This window comes from Pinus tabuliformis, chromosome 7 (genome assembly GCF_031772625.1).
Source record: "Pinus tabuliformis cultivar Carrire ecotype Pingquan chromosome 7, CPIR1, whole genome shotgun sequence".
Taxonomy (NCBI): domain Eukaryota; kingdom Viridiplantae; phylum Streptophyta; class Pinopsida; order Pinales; family Pinaceae; genus Pinus; species Pinus tabuliformis.
This window is the reverse complement of record NC_142293.1, coordinates 1,576,540,040-1,576,554,829: the sequence shown is the minus strand read 5'-3', so window position 1 is coordinate 1,576,554,829 and position 14,790 is coordinate 1,576,540,040. Positions and strand designations below refer to the sequence as shown.

The 14,790-nt window shown below is 32.7% G+C and overlaps 1 pseudogene; it reads right to left on the bottom strand.

Annotated features, from left to right (window-relative positions):
- Positions 1-14,134: 14,134 nt before the first annotated feature.
- Positions 14,135-14,575, bottom strand: LOC149254092 (secreted RxLR effector protein 161 pseudogene; annotated as a pseudogene).
- Between the last annotated feature and the right edge of the window lie 215 nt (positions 14,576-14,790).

Below are 14,790 nucleotides of genomic sequence, written 5' to 3'. Positions count from 1 at the left end.
CTCTCCTCTCTCATTCTCTCCCCTATTCTCTCCATCTATCGTCCTTTGTATATTTATCTCACCACAAACATACACAATCTCTCTTCGTCTCTCTCTTGTCACCCCCTCTCTCTTGACTTCTCATTCTCTATGTATTTCTTCTTTCCTCCCTCTCTCCCCCTCCAACTCCATCTCCATATCCCTCCCTTCCCCCCTCTCTCATCCTCTCTCTCAAGTCCGCTCTCTGGTAATTTATCTCTCTCCATTTTTCTCCTACCTCCCTCTCTCTTCCCCATCTATCTGTCTATCTATCTCTCCAAGAGAAATCTTCCTTCACGCATATTTACAGTTTTGGTTAATGCTATCAAGAAATGTTGCCTCATAATTATGAGAATGTGTATGCCATATGGTACCTATGTCCATTCACTAACCCAATCATTGGCTTAGTGACTTTTTGTTAAGATTTACCGAAAAGCATGGTTGTGTTAACAAATAGTGATAAAAAAACCCCAACCGAATTTCGAGAGAAGTATTTTAGGTTCAATCTATTATGAGAAGAGCACCATAAACCAAAGAATTGATATAACGTATTCTTTCCAATTCTGCACATTTCAGTCCTACGCATAAAGATAAAACAACAAAAAAATCTTCACGCATATTCTCGTTCTTGCTCGAATGATCGCAATCACAAAATCCTCAGAATTGTAGAGCGTAAAGAATGAACTGTTTAAAGCAGTATTCTGAGTATTCAAAATGATCTTTTGAGATCAGATGGAAGACTACTCGCAGATCCTCAAGTGAAGGATTTAGAATATCTTCTTGAGTTTCATATAAATGAGCCTCAAGATTTTGAGTTATCAGGAAAATTGAATGCTTTGCATCTCATAACTGCCATGACTCACCGTAACAAACAATTCCATGTGATTCATTTTTTGGTAAAATACGTTTCATGTGACTCTTAAGGATAATCAAAGCAATTCATGTTATTCATTTCTTGTCAAAACAAAATTTCATGTGAACGTCTACCCATCACAACAAAAATAGATGGTAGCTTTGATTGGAAAATATATGGAGCGTCTTTTGGGCAGGAGATTTCATGCTGGAAATCAATAATCGTCGCTCTATGTTCCATTAACCCGTGAACGAATGGAGCAGAACACCTTTTGGCCACGATTTCCCATGGTGCCAAATCAAGAATCAATTCCCAATGTTGCATTGAGTTAATATATTATTCATAGAATTGTACTATGAAATTCCAATGCCTTAGATCCAAGGAGAAACATACAAAATATAAATTGCTTTCCTTTAGTCGTAGGTTCATATCGAATTGGATAGACACCAAATGTCATAGAATTTAATGAAACAATCATACATACATATTTAGTTTATTTCAAAATTTCAAATATAGGAATTAAATAATAATGGAGATGAAAATTGTAAGATATTTTAATAATTATAATTATTAACTATTTAAAAAAAAATCAAAATTATTTTTAAAAAATTATATATATATATATATATATATATATATATATCTATATATATATATATATATATATAATTTTTAAAAATATATTTTAAATTTCTTATATAGTTATTGATTCAAGAGGCTAATTGCTTTTAGAGGTTCATTTTACAGTGCAGTATGAAGGCCACGTGTAAGTATGTCCATGCTCAACATAGATTTGACACGTGTCAATAAACAAAAATAAATGTCTTTAAACAAATTAATGTTAACGTGAACACAAATCTAAATAACCATATAAATAATATGGGCCTAAATAAAAATCTAAACAATCATATAAATAAAAAATCGAAAAACCAATTTATACAATGATTACAATTTCTCACTAAGTTTGTTCTACTAGGATTTGATCTTCTTTGCATTCCCTAATTTAGTGCTCGCTCCACAATCATATAAATAAAAAACTAAAAGTATATTTACACAACAATTACAAATGCTCACTGAGTTTGGTCTTCACTCCTCTCATTGGATTATACATGGTTGAATGTATATATCTAAGGTAATGCATAAGGCACATTCTACACATAAAATAGTGTATATATTCTTCTTTATACACTATTGATTACATTATTATGCATCTTTATTATCTTGAATTTTGACTGTATTTCATAATTCATCTTCCACTTGAAGTTTTCTTAGATAGATTAATGGCTTTTCATGGCCAAAATGTTAAAGTATTTAACACAAGACTTGATAATTAATATCCATTCATTTATTTTACATTGTAAGGCATTTCCCTTCGAGAAAGAATCCCCTCATGGACACTGTGTACCTTCATGAGCTGTTCATATTGTGTTAAATGATCAAAACATTTTTTTTCGTTGGATCAGTGGAAGGTTGTTACATAAGCTAACTAATCGATGAAAAACCCTCTTTTGACAGGATTCGAAAGATACACTGGATATATTCCATTTTCATTTGGGAAGCTCAAGTAGCTTAAGACATTGCGCCTCAACGCTAATAAGATCGACGGTTTGGTCCCTCCATTTTTGGCATATCTTCAAAATCCCCAAGAATTGGATCTATCTAACAATGGTCTGAGACTCTAAAAGGAACCTTACAAGATAGTTTCTAAGGACTAAGGAATTTGTAATTTTTGAAGCTCTACCTTAAAAATAATATACTTTATGCTCCTCCTTATCATATCCTAATTTTATATCCATTTGATTAGCTAAGGAAGGACACAAATATTCAGGTTGGTGCCCCACCTTGCGTTCACATTCTTCATATATAAAATGACCATCTTAAGTTCCATGAGATGAAATCTCACCTACAAAGTTATATAAATCTTCCATGTTGGAATTCCTGTGAGCCAAGTCATATTTGCACTCATGATTACCCAAGAAAAAACACCAGTTTTCGTTTAACCCTCCCACAAATTTCCCTCTAAAAAATGTATAGAAACCAAAAATCACTACACACATTTCTCATATAGATTTTCAAAATGGTCTCCAAGAATGAAGCCTATGTCATAGAAGTAGGGTCCAACATACTTACTAGTAGTCATCTTGCACTACAGGCTACCTTAGTGGTTTCATTTTCTTCAAGGTCCTTTTCTTCAAAGTGAACTTACAACTAGTATACTCAAAAAATTGTAAGTAGAAGGGATGAACCTTCCAGGACACCATAAGAACCTGAGTACCTAAGAAACATGTGAAGTTACCTTTTAAAACTGGGTTTTACAATCTCAAAATCAAAATTACTACAAATTGATAACCTCTGTTATTTCCAAGGCAAATGACTCCACAAGAATAAAATTAACAACTTGGCTAAGAAAACATCATAAATGGTAGGGTTTACCTTTTCTGTCAAGAATTATGAGGTAAATTAATGGCCTTTCCCTGTTCATAATCACTTTCTCTCAAAGAAATAAAGACTCACGATTTTGGGCATGTTCTTGATATAAAATATTCTATAGTTGATATCTGCAATGAGACATGACCTGTGAAAATTGAATTCACAACCTAGTGCGTGGAATTGAAAATTCATCAGTGGTTGATGCAAAACTCTGATATGTGTTTAAACCCTTAACATGATCACCACAAAATATTGTGTTTAAACCCTAACCTTAATCAACAAAAAATAAAAAATAAATCTAGAAAACCAACGCTTACCACCTCCTAGCCACACCCACATGCATTTCACAGTCTATAGAGAAAACTTGCAAGATGTATTCACATACACTGTACTACTTCAAACACATTAATGCAATTATATGGAAATCCAACCAATGATATGTTGGAATGTTTAATGCTCACACAACTTTGAGCTAGCACACATTGTTACTATACATTGCAACCCATCATCATCCTCATTAGACTAATCAATCAGAAAAATTAAATTATTCATAATTCCCAACCATGAAAATAATAAGCTGACATCCTAATGGAACTGCATACTAAAGGACCAAGCCCAAAACCTTCTCGTAGAATCACCCGCCATTAATAATCCTCGATGATGTAACTACCAAATTCAATTCAATTGAATCCATTGTATATATTTCAAATAAAAGAACGACAAGTAGGCAACAAGATACAAAGAATTTTTTTTTGAACAGTAAATGGAAATCCTAAGCACCTCGGATCGAGATAGAGGAAAGAACTAAAGCAAGGCAAAGCTATAGAAAGGGAAGTGGGTATAATATATATGGTGCTCATCAATCCAAAAACTAAGGGTTGACATTAATAATTTTGTACCTTTTCCCATGCGACGTGCCCACATTGCAACCAAGTCTTATGCTACAACGAAAACAAAATATCCACGGCAACAGTGAATTAATAAATGGAGGAGCTTCTAACAATAGTGTGAAAAAACTACAATTATTTTAATGAGGGAAAAAGTGTGACAATTGGCTTGTACTTTTCATTCCCTTTGAAGGAACATTTGGCTCCCTTTGAATTTCTCTTCTCTCACATAGTCACATTCACAAATTTAGAGTTTTGTATGTCATCACCCTTGTTCTTAGTGTTTTTGGTTTCTTTGTTCTTGGTATAACATTTAGAGAGGAGAAGATCCTTTCACATGTGAATGCATCATGGGTATGGGTTAACAAAAGGACATAGTGGAAATCATATAGTATATATAATTGTTGATGATTGCCAATATTATTAAGTACTTGAGTAATATTTTTCTTAAGAAGCATAGGGTATAGGAAATAGAGGTGTACTTTCAAAATTTGTAAAATTGATATTTGAAGGCTTTTAATTTTTTATCACTCTTGCTTAGAATCTTGGTAATTAGATAATTAACTTGTTTTGGGAAACAAAACCCGAGTTGAACTTAAAGTTAGTGGGACCAATGGAGAAAAATAATAACACAGATATAAAATTCTTCTTAATCAACTCGTTCTTTTATCTGGATTTTTGGCCAGTTCTGGTCCACTCTAAGTTTGACCCTTTCTGGTTCTAATTCTAATAAATTTGATCACTGCAACAACCTATGACATGTAAAGAGTCATGAGACATTCTTAGGATGCGGAACTCAAATAACCTATCTTGGCCTATGACTATGTTAATGGCTTTCTTTTTTTAATTTTCCTTCTATTTAAAACAGTTTATGCCCACCTGATGTTAAGATGGCCTTATCTGGATGGATGGATTCAATATTTATGTTGTTCTCTATGATATTTTTTTGGATAAGAATGTTGTGTTGAACAATATTTAAACTTTCAAATGTGTTGAGCTAACTTATTGCACTTACATGAGTTTGCATGCTTAAATATGCTTACTCGTACAATTTTTGCACTTAAAGACTGCCATTTCATGACTTTATTTTGTTTCCGCCTACAGGAATTTTGCCATTGTAGCAATGGAACCTATTCAAAACATTCCTAAGTACAACTAGTTTCGACAACACATTTATTGGCTCTATTACTAGATCAATTATTGATTATCCCCAAAACATCTTGTACCATGTTTTTTTGTTGGGAATAGTAGGGATTTCTTTAGTTAAATTAAATCAGCGGTAAAGTTAAAATAATTTGTTTCTTGTTGTTAAAGATAGTAATATTAGTTGCAAAGGAAATAGTTCCAAACTAGACAACATCTAGATCACAGAACATATCACATCTCTCTTCATCTATGCTCTTCTTCGATATGCTACCACCTTACAACGTTTGATGCAATTGCTAGTATACACTAATACTATCCAATTAAGCATGCTCCCCATTTATCCTCAAAATATCACCAACATCCAATTTATTATTCTCTATTTTATTTTCAAAATGAAAAAAATATTATTGCAAGGGTGTATACTAGTTTATTATAGAATATATTGTTAATGTAATTCATATTTAGTAAGAATAAAATGGCATAGTGAATAGTTTTTTTTCACCCGAATTCGAGAATACAATTTCAAGAAAGAATGTGATTTTTTGTTGTTGTTTGAAATACATTTTGGGGCACTTCAATCCTATAGATTCAAAAACTTAAACTTGAAGTTTGATTTCGAATAACATCTATTAATATTAAAATATTATATAATAATAATAATTAACATTGATTAATATTAAAATTGAACAATTCTAAAACGTATAGACTAACTAATAGATGAAATGGTCATTTTCCAATCATTTTTTTTCAAAATTTGGTAGATATTTTTAAAAGTCATAAGTTTAAGTGTCTCAAGGGATTTGTAAGGTATTTAATCCATTTATGCATTCAATGCATTTAAAAAAATAAAAGGTCTTAATCTTGATAAAAATGGTATTGTTGGCCATTACAAAATTTTTTAACTACAAAACATAGCAAACATATAAATTAAATGAATAAAATAAAATATAATTGTTGATATAAGTTTTTGGACATATGATGTTTGTGAGTTTTCTAGTGTCCTAAGCTTTGAGTTATCTCACCACCCATCATCAAGGACTCAAGCGAAACATGATAGAACATGTACTAAGCTTTGAGTGGTCTCACCACCCACCATCAAGGGCTCAAGCAAAACATGATAGAACATGTACTAAGCTTTGAATGGTATCACTAACCATCATCAAGGACTCAAGGAAAGCATGATAGATTATGTCCTAAGCTTTGATTAGTCTCACCACCCATCATCAAGGACTCAAGCAAAGCATCATCGATTGGAAAAGAGTCTTGGGGTATTAATATTAATGGTCATTAGTTGATTCTTTTCTTATAAATACCCCAACACTCTTCTCTGATTTATCATACTTTACTTGAGTTTCTGATGATTAGTGGTGCGATCACTTGAAACCATCAGTAAACTTATATAAATATGACTATGGACTGGAAATATACAATTATTAATAAAATAAATTATTAAATGTATTAAAATAAAAATTATATAAATCAAAATAAAGTAAAATTATTAAATATATTAAATTAAATTGTAAAATGTATGAAAATATTAGTAAAAAGTGGTTGATTTATAAAATTATTTAAAAATAGTAAAAATAGAACTAAATTAATATTTAAAATAAAAATAAAAATTATAATAAAAGAATAAATAATGAGAAAAATAGAAATAATTATAAGAAAAGTTAAGTTATTTGATTACTCAAACACATTAATCTTAATAAGGTTTTAGAAAAGATAAATATTCATATCTGTAAATGATATATATATATATAGAGTTTATTAATTAAAAAAAAAATTAGGAGTGGCAAGAGGGGAAGGGTTTTATTTAATTCTGATGAAAAAATAGTTATCAAGTACTCCTAAGGGCTTGGGAAGAGGATCAATAATCAAATTGAAATGTAGGGCATCTTTCTTGGATTAAACTTGGTGAAATATATGAATATATTTAATATGATAATCTTTGGGGACTCTCTCTTCACAATACAATATTTGTGCAAAGGCTCCTTCTCGGAAGATAATCATATCAAACTTCCATCTCAAGTACTCCTTTCATGTCCTTAGATGCCAAAAATTATAATCATATAAAGATGTTAATCTTGCTTACCTTCGAAAAGAAATCCAAACATACATAAATAGATCCTCAAGTTAGAGAAACATCACATGGTTCTCCCCTGTCCCCCTTAGTTATAATGTATATTATTTGGAACCCTACTCTAAGCTCCATAATTCCATGTTATGTTCTAAATATAAGTTCCCATGAATAAAAAATCCGGTGATTAATGCAAGGTGACATGGATTATAGTGAGGATGAGGCACGCATCAAGATCTGAGACTAGACGAAATTCTCAGTCTCAAACTAACCTCTCATCTTTCTTATTAACAATCTCAAGGATGTGTCCCACAATGATATTTACTGGCAACCTAATTGATATCATGTGTAGGATTTATGAGTTTTGGGTTAATTTAATTGCCTTCGCCCACTCCTATCTTTAGAATTCTCCTCTTCCTGAACATTGTGAGATTCCGTGCAATGGTATTCAGTGGCGCCCATCACTAGCTCACTCGAGACATACATAATTTTTTAAACCTTTTACGGGAATCAACTTCTTGGCTATGTTAATAAAATTTATGGAATGGGGACAAATTTGTACAATTCCAGCTGAAATTCCTTTTGGTTTTACTGCCTTTCGTAAGTATGCCCTACCTCACACTGATTTTGCAAGGGCTCGATTCAAATTATCCTAGCACATGTCCACTATACTAGCCAACTCATTCTTGTTCCCCGATGCTCTTCCTTGTAGGTCAACCTTCTTATTCTTGGTGCTCCTATTCTCAGGTATCCCCTTTCCCTTTGTGTGGTATTCTCTATTATTCTAGTTCTTAGTCACCCTCTATTGCTCCACATATATAATTGGGAGTCTCCTTAGTCCCTTTGGAATGGGCGCCCCTAGCATTGCAAATCATCGTGTTGGCCCTATTTCTCCTATTGGAAAGTGGTCGCACTTCTTTGGCCCTTGTGATGCAAGCAAGTTCCCTCTATGGACAAAGGCAACCCCTCTAGCCCTAGAGTGGTTCTAGTCAAAGAAAATACAATAATAAAGAAAATTTCCTTAAATAGTTGATGTCATGAAGGCTTACTTGAAATCTTCATTTGATGAAGTCCCCATTGTGTTGCTCCAGCTCTCATTCTTCTAATCACTTGTACCTGAAAACAACATACAGATAACAACCACGAACATAATAGAATACGGCAAAAACAATCTACTTAAAGAGTCAAGGAGCTTCAAGCTATAAATATGTAATTCGACATAAGATATAGGAAATAAGTCATTGATTTGTATTACTATAAACTGAAGTAAAATTTACAACCAAATCTTGATGTAGTAAGTCTCCTTGAAGGGTCCTGTCAGCATGTCTCCGCAAGCATTCACTCATGAAATGTCTCCAAAAATGATGAATAACTCTCTCTCCTACCCAAAAGGTTGATGCTAGAACACTCTCACAATCAAGCCAACTCCACTCAAAACTATCCCAAGCTAAGTTACATAAGAGGCTACTTCCACACTCTAGCAAAACTCTCTACTTTTACTATTGAACTCTTGAACTCTAAAGCTATTTTCTAACCATCTGAAGCTAGCTGATCTTAGCCATGGAGGAGATATTTATAGGAGGAGGAGCTTCCATAAGAGATGGGAAAATTATCTTATCCCTTAGAGAGTTTGCACAAAAGGTGGAACAACCATCCCAAAGGAGAGAGGCAAGCTCATCTGATCCAAAAACCAACCCTAGGACTGCCCATGAAGCTGTTACACTTCGAGGCTTCAATGATTTGTTTAAAAAACTTGCCAAAAGTAGCTCGTCATGAGTGCAACACAGAGACAGAGTGACGACGTCGCTAGGGCTAGTTCAATCTTGGCCATCTTCACGGGTGGAACAATTGTTGACTCGTGACGACCCAAAAACATAGGTAAAAAAGGGTATGCTCCAGGAGTAATGAACTGAGATATTCTTCCTGAGATGAAAAGGAAGACATTGACACATAATTTGCAACATGACACAAGGCAGATGTCAATAACATGAACCAACAATGTCCGGGATTAGGGAATGTGGGGTCGGTGAAAAATTACTGTGTAACAATGCTCTATATGTAACTATTTTTTGGTTGATTTTTTCTTTTCTTCGGTCTATAATTTCCCCTCTTGCTTTCCCTTATATCCCTCCTATTGATATTTCGAATCATCATTACCTTGCCCTAGCTAACGCCTAGTTCCACTCCTACAAACAAACAGTGTCAACTGACAAGGTTAAATATGCCACAATAAGTGGTAAAATCATTTGTAGATAGTGCACTCAATTTATAAAAACTCTTCACCCTGAAAACATGGAAACCAAGTGGAAACTTCATCAATAAATGACATCCACCATTCCCCTGCTCAGTAAGATTCAGACCTTTAAAGCTAAATTAATCGGTTAAGAGGAAAAAATTGATGCTCTTTGTCAGTAAATAGAAAAACTGAAGTGGCAGCTAGTAGTGAATGAAAATTAGAACTTAGAGAATAGTGCTTCTGGTTGGCCCACTAGAAACCTATTGCTAGACCTTAATCAACCTCTGGAAGACAATCATTCTCCTACTTTTTGATACACTCGAATTATAAATTTGTTTTACTTCTTGGGAAATTTTGCAAAGTCTATGTTTGTGAGCTACCTGTAGCAATTAGTGTCCAATATAGTCCTTTTCTAACTTGGGTCAATCCTTCCTATGAGGACTTTCTTCCAAAAAATCAATGTATATAACTTCTCGTATAATTTTGTTCAATATAATCCTTTTGTAACTTGAGTCAATTATTCCTATAAATCCTTTCTTCCAAAACAATCAGTGTATATAGATTCTCATATAATTATTGTATCCAAACACATATTTTAATAAAATCGTTACTCATCTTTGTTTAAAAAAATATAATAATAATAATAATTTTTATTATAATTCAATAACTAAATTTTAAATAAAAAAATATTTAAATCATAATAATATATCGTTATGGTTACTAACCACCAATTTACTTAAGTTAATGTTAATAATAAGTTCACACATGGTTTCATAAATTATGAAAACCCATTTGTAATAAACGAGAAAGATTTATTGGTAGGAGTTATAACTAGCAATTGTCCCAAAAGGTACAAAGAGAGGTCGATAGGATTATTAAATTGGAATTGTTGAATTTTTCTAAAAGAATTAATTGGTTTGTGGAAAACCTTGTTTTCTTGGACTGGATCATTGTGCAATTACCCTTCTAAACACTCTTTGTCGTTTGATAAAATAATCAGAATACTATTTTCAAATTTCCATAAATTTCCTCTTGCAGTAAATTTCAAATACAAAATCAAATTACAAAGTATTATTTTGTATGGGACACAACTCTTCTACATTTTGGTCATTCATGGCGGATATTTCAGACAATGGAAGATAAGCTATGAACAAATTAATGAATAGCATATTATTCATGAGGAAAAGTTGTGCTTTCTTATCCATGGAAAAGAACGAAAATACATGGATCGAGTTCCACATTTCTGCAGGTATTAATGGAATCTTCAGTTCCTTCTAAAGTCACAAAGATAACGCCTATTTGATTAGAAGTGCTCACGGTTACTTGTTAACCAATAAAAGTCCAACCAAACGAGCTTCAAACCTGAATTATGAAAATATTGATCACAGTACCTCACTGTTCTTCGAAGGAAATAGGATTTACATTACTCGATAGCCTATTGAATATGTGCATGTAGACGTTGATTCATTAATATATTGGTTATACTTTGCATATCCAAACCACAAATCACAATCTACACTATTTATTTAAACATGAACATTTTAAATATATGGAATAGTCTAGCATCGACATTAATACTAAAAGTTTGTGCTCCTTAAATATTAGGATAAAGGATCAAATTGGACGACCCTTAAAAATACAACTATCTAACCATCGAACTATCCTTGGACACCTGAATACTTAAAATTCTACTATCTGCAACCTTCAGAGTTTTATTTTTCCACACAAAAATGGGAGAAAGCCGAGGACTGAAAGAAAATCATTGATATCCAATCACAAAAACTAAAAAAACACATAGATTCTTCCGAAATAAAGAGGCAGCAAATGTGAACTAAAAACAATCAGAAATAAAAATGGAGCACTGTATAAACCTGTTCAAATAGCAAATGTACTGGTAAAATTTGAGAAATTCATCCTAGTCAACTTCCATACACCATCGACACAAGAAACAGAGTAGCAATCGATAAAGCTTTAAAGCTTAAAATTTAATAGATGCAAGAAACAGAGAAGCATTATATAAAGTTGTAAAGCTTAAATTTTTAGCAGACACTAGAAACATAGAAGAAATTTATAAATCTTTAAAGCTTAAATTTCTATCTGGAAAAGAATCAGGAAAGAAATCAATAAGGGTTATCAAGCTTAAATTACTAACAGACACAAAGAAACAGAGAGATTGCTATAAAGCTTAACTTTCTAAACAGGATATCAGTGTAACTTTCAGGATACACATCAGAATTCTAAAATAAAAAACTTCGGTGTCAGCTCAAAAAATTGCATGGGAAAGCTCAAGGAAATTGAATTTTGACAGAAAGGAAGCAGAAAGCTCTTACAATCACTCCGTTTTTCTTTTCTTTGTTTCTTTGTCTTCCCTTGCGTTCCAGAATTGCACAAGCCAAGAGTATATACTTAGAGAGATCGAATATACTAAAATATAACAAAAATCTTTTTGCAAATTTGCAGTCAATTAAGAAATTTGTACTAAGATTCTCCCAAAAAAGCTGAATCCCTGCGGTTTTCTTTAAACTTCAAAATGGATGGTCCTCCGGTGCTTCAGCCTTGCGGAAAGACAACAAATTCCTCCAAAATTGCAGGTCGAGTACAAACAAGGCTACCAGCTAGTGGACTCAAAATCTAGGTTGTTCCCGCATGCAGACCGGACCAGTCAAAAAGCTCAGGGGTTAAAAAGAGATATCGACCTGCTTCGCGATTAGCTTATACACCTCGGTGCCACGAAATCACCTTCTACCATTCAAACAGTGAGTGGTTCTTGAGGTTCTTAAATGGGTGTGGGTGGCAGACTCGACAGGTTGGTCGACAAACGAAAGCGCATGATGTGACAAATGAGTGAGGGTCCAACCTATGATCCTTAGTAAAAGTTCAGGCACTAGCAATTTCCAGTTGACATGACTGTTAACTGGCTGTTGTGGAAAGCGACTCGATGTTCACCTCGGATCATCGAGACAACAAAGGTGGTCATCAGGGCTAGCTATCCAACTCTGTCCTGTTGATTATATTTCATGCTGAACATTTGTATATCAACCATACATGATTTCCTCTATGTGAGATGCTTAATACTAATTAGTTCTTAGAAAAAGCCAAGGAAGAAGAACATCAACAACAACTAGCAGGGAAAAAGCAATAAAAATATCTTCAAGAGTGACATAAAAGAATGGAAAAAGGAAGTAAGGCAACTCAATGCATATTTGGAAAAAGCAGTCACACTTGAAATCAACGGTTGAAAGTGTCTCACCTAATCCAACGGAGCAGGGAAAAAGTGTTGACAATTGTTGATGCATAGGAAGGCCTATTAGCCTAATTAGCACATCCTATGAACATGTCTACGAGAATCTAGATACATCCACCGTAATGAAGAGATATTTATGAAGAGATATTTGTTATGTATTAGTTAAATATATTTTATTAATAATTAAATGTTATAACAATTTTTATTAATAATTTAATATAGTTGGAGTGGGTTTAATAGTAAAAGCATGTGCAATCTCTTAAGAGGTTACAAGTTTTAATTCAAAAGGGGTTGAGTATGTATCTCATCGTAAATGTTAGAAATTAAACCAATCTAAATCCAAGGGTATAGAGGGATCAAATCCTTTGAGATGAAAACCTCTTTTAGAGTGAAAAGAGATTTGATCCCTCTTAGTAGATATGGAGTTAAGATTGATCTAGGTTGGTTTAATTTCTCTGTTTAAATAAACTATATTCCACATGGAATATCATGGGTCAATACCATTACCATGGGTTACTACCATAAATTTATTTTTATTTTAAGGTTAATTTTTTATTTATTTTATTTTATTTTGACTATGTAAAACAATTTCACATAAGATTATTTTTATTTTTATTTTTAGTTTATTTTCATGGAACTAAAAAAAATTATTAAAAAAAAATATATTATATTAAATAATATTGTATTATTTTTTAAAATAATAATATTACATTTAAAATATTATATTTAAAGTCTAGAGTGTGCATCATAAATTCACTATTTTGCTTTGAAAGATGGAACAACGCAATAAAAAACTAAATTACAGAAGATAAAACATTCAACAATAATATACAGCGTTCACATGCCAACTCAATCTTATTTCATTAACATAGGCATATATTTATACATGAGGACAGGTATTGGGATTTTGTCAACTCCACAAATTTCCCAATCAATAACTCCACAAATCACTCCATAATTCTCTCAACAATCATCCATAAATCTTTCACCTATCATTCCACTAATTTCTCCATAAATCTCTCTATAAACAAAAACTTTAATTATTCAATATTTGCCAAATGATCCATTATTCCATCATTTCTCCCCCATAATGGTCATTTGAAAATATTCCAAGAATATCTCTGAATTTGCAGAACTTTTCCTTAGACAATGCTTTGGTGAATATATCAACTACATGTTTATCTGTTCTACAGTACTCAATCTCGATCACTCCTTGTTGAACCAAATCCTGAACAAAATGATACTAAATATCAATATGCTTGGTCTTCTTATGGAAAACTGGATTCTTGGTCATCTGAATAGCACTTTGATTATCACACATCAACTGAGTGGGTTGCTCTTGTTGTTCATGTAGGTCCTCTAGAATTCTTCTTAACCAAACTGCTTCACATGTTGTTGTCGTTGCCACTTTATACTCTACTTCTACTGTTGAGAGAGAAACTGTTGATTGCTTATTAGTACTCCAAGCAACTGTCACTGACCCCATACTGAATGAATACGCTAAAGTTGATTTCCTGTCATCCATACATCCAGCCCAATATGAATCTGCATAACCAATTATCCTGAAATATTCTATAGACTTGTATACCAAACCATAACCAACTATTCCACACAGATATCTTAAAATCCTCTTTGCTGCTTTCCAATGCAATTCCTTAGGTTCTGCCATAAATCTTGATACCATACTAACTGCAAAAGAAATATATGTTCGGGTTGTAGTTAAGTATATCAAACTTCCAACCAATTGACGATAAAAAGTAACATCAACTAATTTAGAGTCATCATGTCTTTATAACTTCAACCCAACATCCAAAGGAGTTGTCGTGGGCTTACAACTCAACACTCTGAACTTCTTCAAAATGTCCAAAGAATACTTAGCTTATGACATGAAAATACCAT